Here is a 7,608-nt window from a genome sequence, read left to right as displayed (position 1 = left end):
AGCCTCAAGGGCTCTGGGGTTGCTCTGAGGGGTGGGGGTTGTAGATAAGGTGTAGGATACTGGAGACCAGGACTGACCCCGTGTGAGGGGGCACTGATGACGCAGGGGAGGAAGGGGAGGCAGGCAAGGGTGGGGAGGGGGAGGGTCCTGGCCCAGGTGGAGGGTTGGCTTTTTTTGGGATAGGTGATGTTTGATGCACAGACACAGGGTGCCCACCCTGGCCCCACGCCTCTGGTGATGGCAGCAGGGGCCCATGTGGGGCTGGTTCTGAAGAGTTAAAATTGTATATGTGCGGGTGTAAAAAGTTAAGCTTAAGCTTACAGGTTGGAAGCTTCCTGGTGCAGCTGTGAAAATAAAACAGTGAAGTAGCACCTTGACAATAGGGACTCCATTTTGGAGCACTTGAGACTGCATTCTGGGAAAGCAACCCCCCCACCGTGAGACTCTGGTCCGAAACTATGATCTCAAATAGTCGGACAATAGCAGTGCACTACATCACCCTTGGCAACACACAAAAACCCCCTAGCATGATTGCTCAAGCTTAAAAGTAGAAAGGTTACACCTGGGTTACCTGGGCTAATAATGAGGATGTGATTTGTCTATGTCTTAAGATCATAATTGCTGATTGTAAGACTTTAGCAACTGCTTAACAACCGTGTATTCTCTTCCCCCCTTCCCGGTTTTGCGGTTTTTGCCTTTATAAACCCGAACCTTTGGTTATTCGGGGCTGCTCTGCTCATGATGATCAGACAGCCCCAGCATGCTGGATAATCAATAAAACTTCCCCGTGCTGTTTGCATAAGAGACGTGTCTCTTGGTGACGTTTTTCGGGCGGTCGACTCTAACATTTGGAGGCCCCAGCGAGATCGGGGCTGCCCGTGGACGCCTCCAACAGAAGTCTCTTGGGGTAAGTATAAAGGCGCCTAAGGTAGGGACTCAGTATATGCGCACTTCAGGTTTCAGTTTTTCGGGTTACAGGCCTGTTTCGGTTTCAGTTTTTGGGTTGGCACGGTATGCACTGTGGCTGGCAGACGTGCCTGGAAGCCCCAGGCTACCACCTTGGGGGACGCCCCGAGAGGACCGGGAGACTGAGGACGCTCAGCGAAACTCCCATCAGAAATTCCCCTAGGCGGGAGTTTTGTGCCAACAGCGGTTACATTTTAGGTTTCAGTTTTTTGGGGAATTGCTTTTCTGTCTGTAACATGGGTCAAACTGTGTCCACGCCGCTATCTCTTACTTTGGCTCACTGGCCTGATGTGTGGGCTAGGGGATCTAATCTCTCTCTTCTGATTAAGAAGGTAAAGCAGCAGTCTTTCTGTGCCTCTGAATGGCTTGCTCTAGGAGTGGATTGGCCCCCCATTTACCACTCATTCGCTGAGTGAAAGAGGCCATTCTCCTGCCTGGCCGTCCTGGGCACCCGGACCGGGATTTTGAGAAGACATCGGAGGTCAGTATTCCTTCCCTCAAGCGGGATCGGATCTGTGGAAGTGACCGTTGAGTGTCCGGCACCCCACAGCTCTCCGAGAACGCGGAGTCCCCCCGGCCACGGCTTAGCTACGGTCGAAACTCCAGAGGGATTGTAAGGAACGGGAGGGAAATTAGGAAGGGCAGTTGGCTGAGAGCCTGGAGACCCCCTGAGCTCGCTTTGGCTTCCCGGCGGCCGGACTGCGACCCGAGGATCAGGTCTCTCTCTCGGAGGGACGCCTGGTCACGCTGCCTACTGCTACGCGAGCAGGGCTTAGCTTCGGTCGAGGCTAATATTGGCCCTTCAGGTAAACTCAGACAACTAGGTAGTGGGTAACCTTGAGTGATAGGAGATTTCAAACCCCACTCAGCCCCCAGACAGCAGGAGGTCATTGCTTTCTGCCTTCCTCCTCCTCCCCGGGGCTCCTTCCCCCACTCTTTTGCTCTCCTCATCTCCATTCCTATACCACTGGGCAGGAGAAAGGGAGAGGGAAATTCCACAAGTCTCTCCACCTAGGGAAAAGCTGTTACCTGTTACCTGTTAACCCTTTCCAACCGGGTAAAAAGTTTTCCGTCTTTGCAGCTTATGGTAGCTCTGGTGCGTCTTAAAAGTTTTTTGTGAACTATTACTGTTGCTAAGCTTTGATTGCCTGAGGACTAAATCTGGAAAAGAGCTAAAGTTAACTATCTGTTGTAATTGACTGAATGTCTGCAGTAGTCCTAATTAATCTGGCTTTGGTTAAATTATAGGAGGTTCCCAACACTCTTGGTAAAATGGCGCACCTACCCAACCCCACAGTTAGTCCTGCCAAGCCCTGGTGTGCGCAGTCTTTCCTGTAAATGGGGGACCACAGCCTTTCTCTGCACTATATTCTAGTCCATGTGGCCTGGTGCACCCAGGCAGGCATAGCCAAATATCTCTAGGCAGAGCCCCCACCCCAGTGCTGCTTCTTTTTCCTCTCCTGGAGGAATTTCCAATTCAATATTACTGCTGGCCTTACCTAAGGGAGCCAGAACCTTAAGCCATTAACCCTTTCCAACCTGATGGGTTTTTCTCTTTGCAGCTAATGAAAACCTAAACAATGGGTTCATATGCTGATAATCAGCTCTTTTCTGTGCTGCTGTCCCTGACTCATCTGAGAGCGTTCACCTGTCTTGAAGGTTTCGCGTTTTTCTATTGCCATTAGAGTCTTGATTGGAAAAACTACAATGTGAAGTTGTTTACATTGTTTATCTGTTTTTAATGTCTGAGTGATTACCCAACTGATCAGAAATGTACTAATTTTGGCTAAATGGTTTGACTCTCTGACAGCTTAAATTCTAAACCGAGTCTTCCAACTTTGGGCTTCCAGTCGGATCCCTGGAACTCTCAAAGGATGAGACTCTAAATTTGTTAAAGTAACAGCTGCTTGGGTCAATTCAAATTATATAAAATATATTAAAATGTTATAAGTGATGTCAGACCTATGCTGTATTTATGTTTTTGCTTTCCAGCTAAAGCGGTCTTATAAAAATAAGAGTAAAATTCTGTGTATACAAGCCTTTATGTTGTTAACTAAAGTAAGCCAATGCAGATTGGTTCAAAAAATTGAGGTAATGCAAATGCCCTTCGGTTTGCTCAGTGGCTTGCTTGCTCAGTTTTACATGTCTTTGATATGCTTTAAACTTGTTTCTCTTAATGAGGAAGATCTTTTCAAAGTTGTAAACATGCACTAGTGTTTGCTGTCCAGGAGGTGTTATCCTCGTGTTACTTAAAAACATGAAAATGTAATTTTAACTTTTATTTCAAATAATGGTGTGGTATTCATTAATAACTCAGTGTCTTAAGTCATCTAGGCATCAGTGCTAAGTAAAACTTGGGAAAAATATATATACTTTTAACATCTCAAATTCAATAAAAAAAAAAAAAACTGTTTAAGTTTGTTAACATGTATTCTCATAGGTTGTCCATACATGACATTTCAAGGCTATGTAAAAGTAACTACGGGTATAAAGTTTCAAAAGGTATAAACAAGTCATAAAAAGTTTTAAAATGTTTATGATTTTAAAATATTGTTTACAGAGTTGAGTGCTAATGCCAAAATTACACTGACCTAAAGTTGAAGTCTGATCTTCTGTTATAACAATGGGTTTTAAAGAAAATGTGTACTAATATTAGTAAATATCTAAAAATGGTCTAAATCATAAATCTTAAAATCTGTTTCTGCAAAAACTGTAACGTCTATTTTAACAGTGTCTGCTTAATCGGTTACTCTGCCATTTCTAGAGTTAGGTCCTGTAAGCTCTTTTTTTTTTTTGACTCTGTTAAATAATCCTAAATTATGTAAACTCTTATATACAAGGTTTTTTTATTTCTGGTTTATTTGACAACAAGAGACATAAAATTCATGTTAATCCTTTGTGTACTCTACTGTCTCTGTTAAGTTATGGTTATGCGGCAGATGCTAGAAAACTGGGTTCCAGAAAACCAAAAAAGCTCTAGTGTCCACAGGTTACATGGTAAATACCTGGAAGCCAAAGGATTGCAGAGACCTCTGCCACAATTTCTCCTCTAAGTCGGGCTACGCAGTAAACACTGGTTAAACTGCCAGTTAAATCTAAAAGCCCAAAAAGTCAGGCTAGAGACCCAACTCGCTGCCTCACTTCTCCTCTTTTCTCTTCCAGAAGGGAAGTTACTACTGTTCTGCAGGACTCTCCACTGTGATGTACGGTTTAATCCCCAGACCTTATGTAAGGGATGACTGACCTTTTCTGTAATAATGCCTGGCCACAGTATAGGGCCCCAAACAACAACAACAAAGGTTAAACTATAAAATAATGTGACAACTAGATCAATTTTTCGGTGTAAAAAGTTACACTGACGACCTCAAAGTATGCAAGCAGGTCACCACAGTTGATCTTACCTAAAGGGTCATAGTTCTCCTCATGGGCACAGTCTTAACTCGCAGGAAGATACTAAGTGTCAGAATTTGCCCATGACCATAGTTTTTCTAGCTCACCCTGATATTTAAAAAAAAAATCTCCAAAAATCAGGATTGGGTTGAGCACCCCCTTGACTGACATCATAGAGGCTGACTCCTTGGTCTACTTTATTAGAGACCAGGAAAACGCGGAGCAAGCTAGCAGCAGAGGATAGACAACAGACCAATCAATGGCTGCTTTACACGGTGATTGCCATCAAGGAGACCCAGCAAGGCCAATGCACCCCAAACGGCACCTGTTGCTGATATAAGGAGCCAGGGCATTGGGCAAGCAGCTGTCGTGACAGCAAATGCCTTCTGTCAGCCCTGCCAAGAGCACGGCCACTGGACACGGAACTGCCCTGGGTGTCGAAGGACTCCTGGTTCAGAACCGCTGACCCTGTGGCCCCGAGCTAAAAAGCCTTTGGCTCTGTCCAGCCTCTGCCCAGCTTCCAGCTCCAGCCACTGCTATTGAGGGGATGGCCTAGGGTCAGTGAAACGCAAGTTGCCTATTTCTATCAGCCTCCTATTCAGCTCTCCTCCTAGTCCAGCCATGTAATGCAAGTCAACAGGGTGCCTCCCTTAAAGGAGATTTGCATCTCTTTCAATTCTCTTCCAGCATCCCAAGGATAGGTCTGGGCCTCACACACCCAGCCATGCCTTAAGTCTATCCAATAACATTAAGCTTAGAAAGCCCTCCCTGCCAGTTCCTAAAAACAGGGCTTTCAGTAACAGCTAACTCAGATAGCCCTACACCTATTTGGACAGGTCCTCACTGAGGACTTAAAGGGCCTATCTCTTAAGGGGTGTGCACAATAATCCATAATATAAATAGTTAAATGTAAGTAATTCATTAGTCTGTCTTCTTTCCAAGCCTGAGACGCTAGTCTTGTACATTGGCTTAACTTCCTAGCAAAACTGGCTACTAAATATCTAATATATATATATATATATACACACACACACATATAGTCTCTGGGTCAATCAGACTAGACAGACACAAACCCAAATTTGTACTTTTTCTGGAAAAAAACCAAACAGCTCCAGGACCAGGCCAAGCAGGGCTGGGATTTCTGGCCTAACATCTGATCATAAAAATCCTGGCTATTTCCTCTCCTTGGCCCACTAACTTCTGCAATCTTGATGCTTCTCTTTGGGCTGTGTGTTTTTAATGCCCTTGTTCATTTTGTCTCTAACAGACTAAAAGCTGTTGAACTCCAAATGGTCATCAGGCAAGACTTCCAGCCCATTCCACTGGACGATTTGAGCAGCCCTCTGGACCGAGCAACGCAGTCTTTCCAAGGCCACTGTTGCACACCATAAGACAGGTAGCAAGAGGAAATACCCAAATCCCCCTCGACGCCCACATGCCAGCTTCGAAGAAGTTACAGAAAATGGAACTCCATCCATAATCCCAAAGAAGAATTTTGGGTATTACCTCTTGAGGGGAAAATATTAGGCAGAAAGTCAGTTATGAGCTTATGTGTGTGTGACATAAAGGCCTAATGTGTCCAGCATATGCATCTGTATCTCAGTCATCCTGACAATGTTTCACGGGCAGCCCGGCCTTTACATCCTGCCCTGCCCCCTTCTACCTGATAACCTGCCAGGTGGAGATCCCCACCCCTTCTGCCTGACAAATCTCCCACAATCTCCCAGATGCAGCCCAGTATCTGCATTTCAGTATTACAGAACAGGCGGGGGTTGAATCTCATTTTCATGGGGGGGGGGTTATGCACGGCCTTAAAAAAAAAAAAAAATGTTATTTTTATGCCGACTGAACCGGGGTGGTTAAAAACTCCATGGCCAAACTCAGAAAATGACTGGAAAAACGGCAACGGGAGAGGGGAACTCAACAGGGATGGTTTGAGTCATGGTTCGGCTGGTCCCCATGGCTTACTACTTTACTGTCAGCCCTAGCAGGACCCTTAATTGTTCTACTCCTAATTGTAACCATAGGACCTTGTGTGTTAAATAGACTCATCACCTTCATGCGGAAACAAGTTAAAATTGTTAAACTCATGGTCATAAGACAATAATATGTCACATTAAAAGAGACAAAAACAAATAATCTCTAAGATTAGAGATCCTCACAACAAGGAGTGGGGAATGAAGAGTTAAAATTGTATATGTGCGGGTGTAAAAAGTTAAGCTTAAGCTTACAGGTTGGAAGCTTCCTGGTGCAGCTGTGAAAATAAAACAGTGAAGTAGCACCTTGACAATAGGGACTCTATTTTGGAGCACTTGAGACTGCATTCTGGGAAAGCAACCCCCCCACCGTGAGACTCTGGTCCGAAACTATGATCTCAAATAGTCGGACAATAGCAGTGCACTACATCACCCTTGGCAACACACAAAAACCCCCTAGCATGATTGCTCAAGCTTAAAAGTAGAAAGGTTACACCTGGGTTACCTGGGCTAATAATGAAGATGTGATTTGTCTATGTCTTAAGATCATAATTGCTGATTGTAAGACTTTAGCAACTGCTTAACAACCGTGTATTCTCTTCCCCCCTTCCCGGTTTTGCGGTTTTTGCCTTTATAAACCCGAACCTTTGGTTATTCGGGGCTGCTCTGCTCATGATGATCAGACAGCCCCAGCATGCTGGATAATCAATAAAACTTCCCCGTGCTGTTTGCATAAGAGACGTGTCTCTTGGTGACGTTTTTCGGGCGGTCGACTCTAACAGTTCTTGTCACCGCATCTGCCCAGCTCCTCAGAGCAACCCCTGCTTCAGACCTCCAATGCGGGGCCCCGTCCTGGCTTCTTACCTCAACGGCTGCACCCTGGGCTCACTGCTGCCTAACAAAACCCGCCCATGGCACTGGGGGTCCTGGCCCTGGCCTGGCTCCCTGTCCTTGGGTCCCCATGAACAGCACTCAGACATTGTCCTGGGGGCTTCATGCAGAGGCCTGCACTGTGTCACGGAGCAGCCTGGCCCACCACGTTCATGGAGGCAGATGTCACAGAGCTGTAGAACAGAGAGGGTGCCCAGGAGGAGCCACGACCCTCCACCCCAATAAATGGCCTCTGTGAAGCAGGCCAGGTGCACTAAGGACCCTCCAGGCTCTGAGAATGAATGTGCTGCCTTGGACTTCCCTGGGGGAGTGGGTGTGGTCTTGGGCACCCCTGGAGGGAGGCCCCAAACTCACCCACCGCCCTGAAGGGCACACAGTGCACGGG

General features: G+C 46.1%; 1 long non-coding RNA gene across 1 annotated transcript; it reads left to right on the top strand.

The window, feature by feature from the left end:
- Nucleotides 1–265: 265 nt before the first annotated feature.
- LOC138847194 (uncharacterized) lies at nt 266–7,070 on the top strand. The gene is made up of 2 exons (XR_011384852.2): nt 266–1,447; nt 2,529–7,070. It is a non-coding gene; the product is annotated as an uncharacterized LOC138847194 (long non-coding RNA).
- Nucleotides 7,071–7,608: the final 538 nt, after the last annotated feature.

Source organism: Oryctolagus cuniculus, chromosome 17, assembly GCF_051225735.1.
Source record: "Oryctolagus cuniculus isolate XC-2025 breed Fujian yellow rabbit chromosome 17, ASM5122573v1, whole genome shotgun sequence".
Classification (NCBI taxonomy): domain Eukaryota; kingdom Metazoa; phylum Chordata; class Mammalia; order Lagomorpha; family Leporidae; genus Oryctolagus; species Oryctolagus cuniculus.
This window is presented reverse-complemented; position numbering and strand designations above follow the sequence as displayed.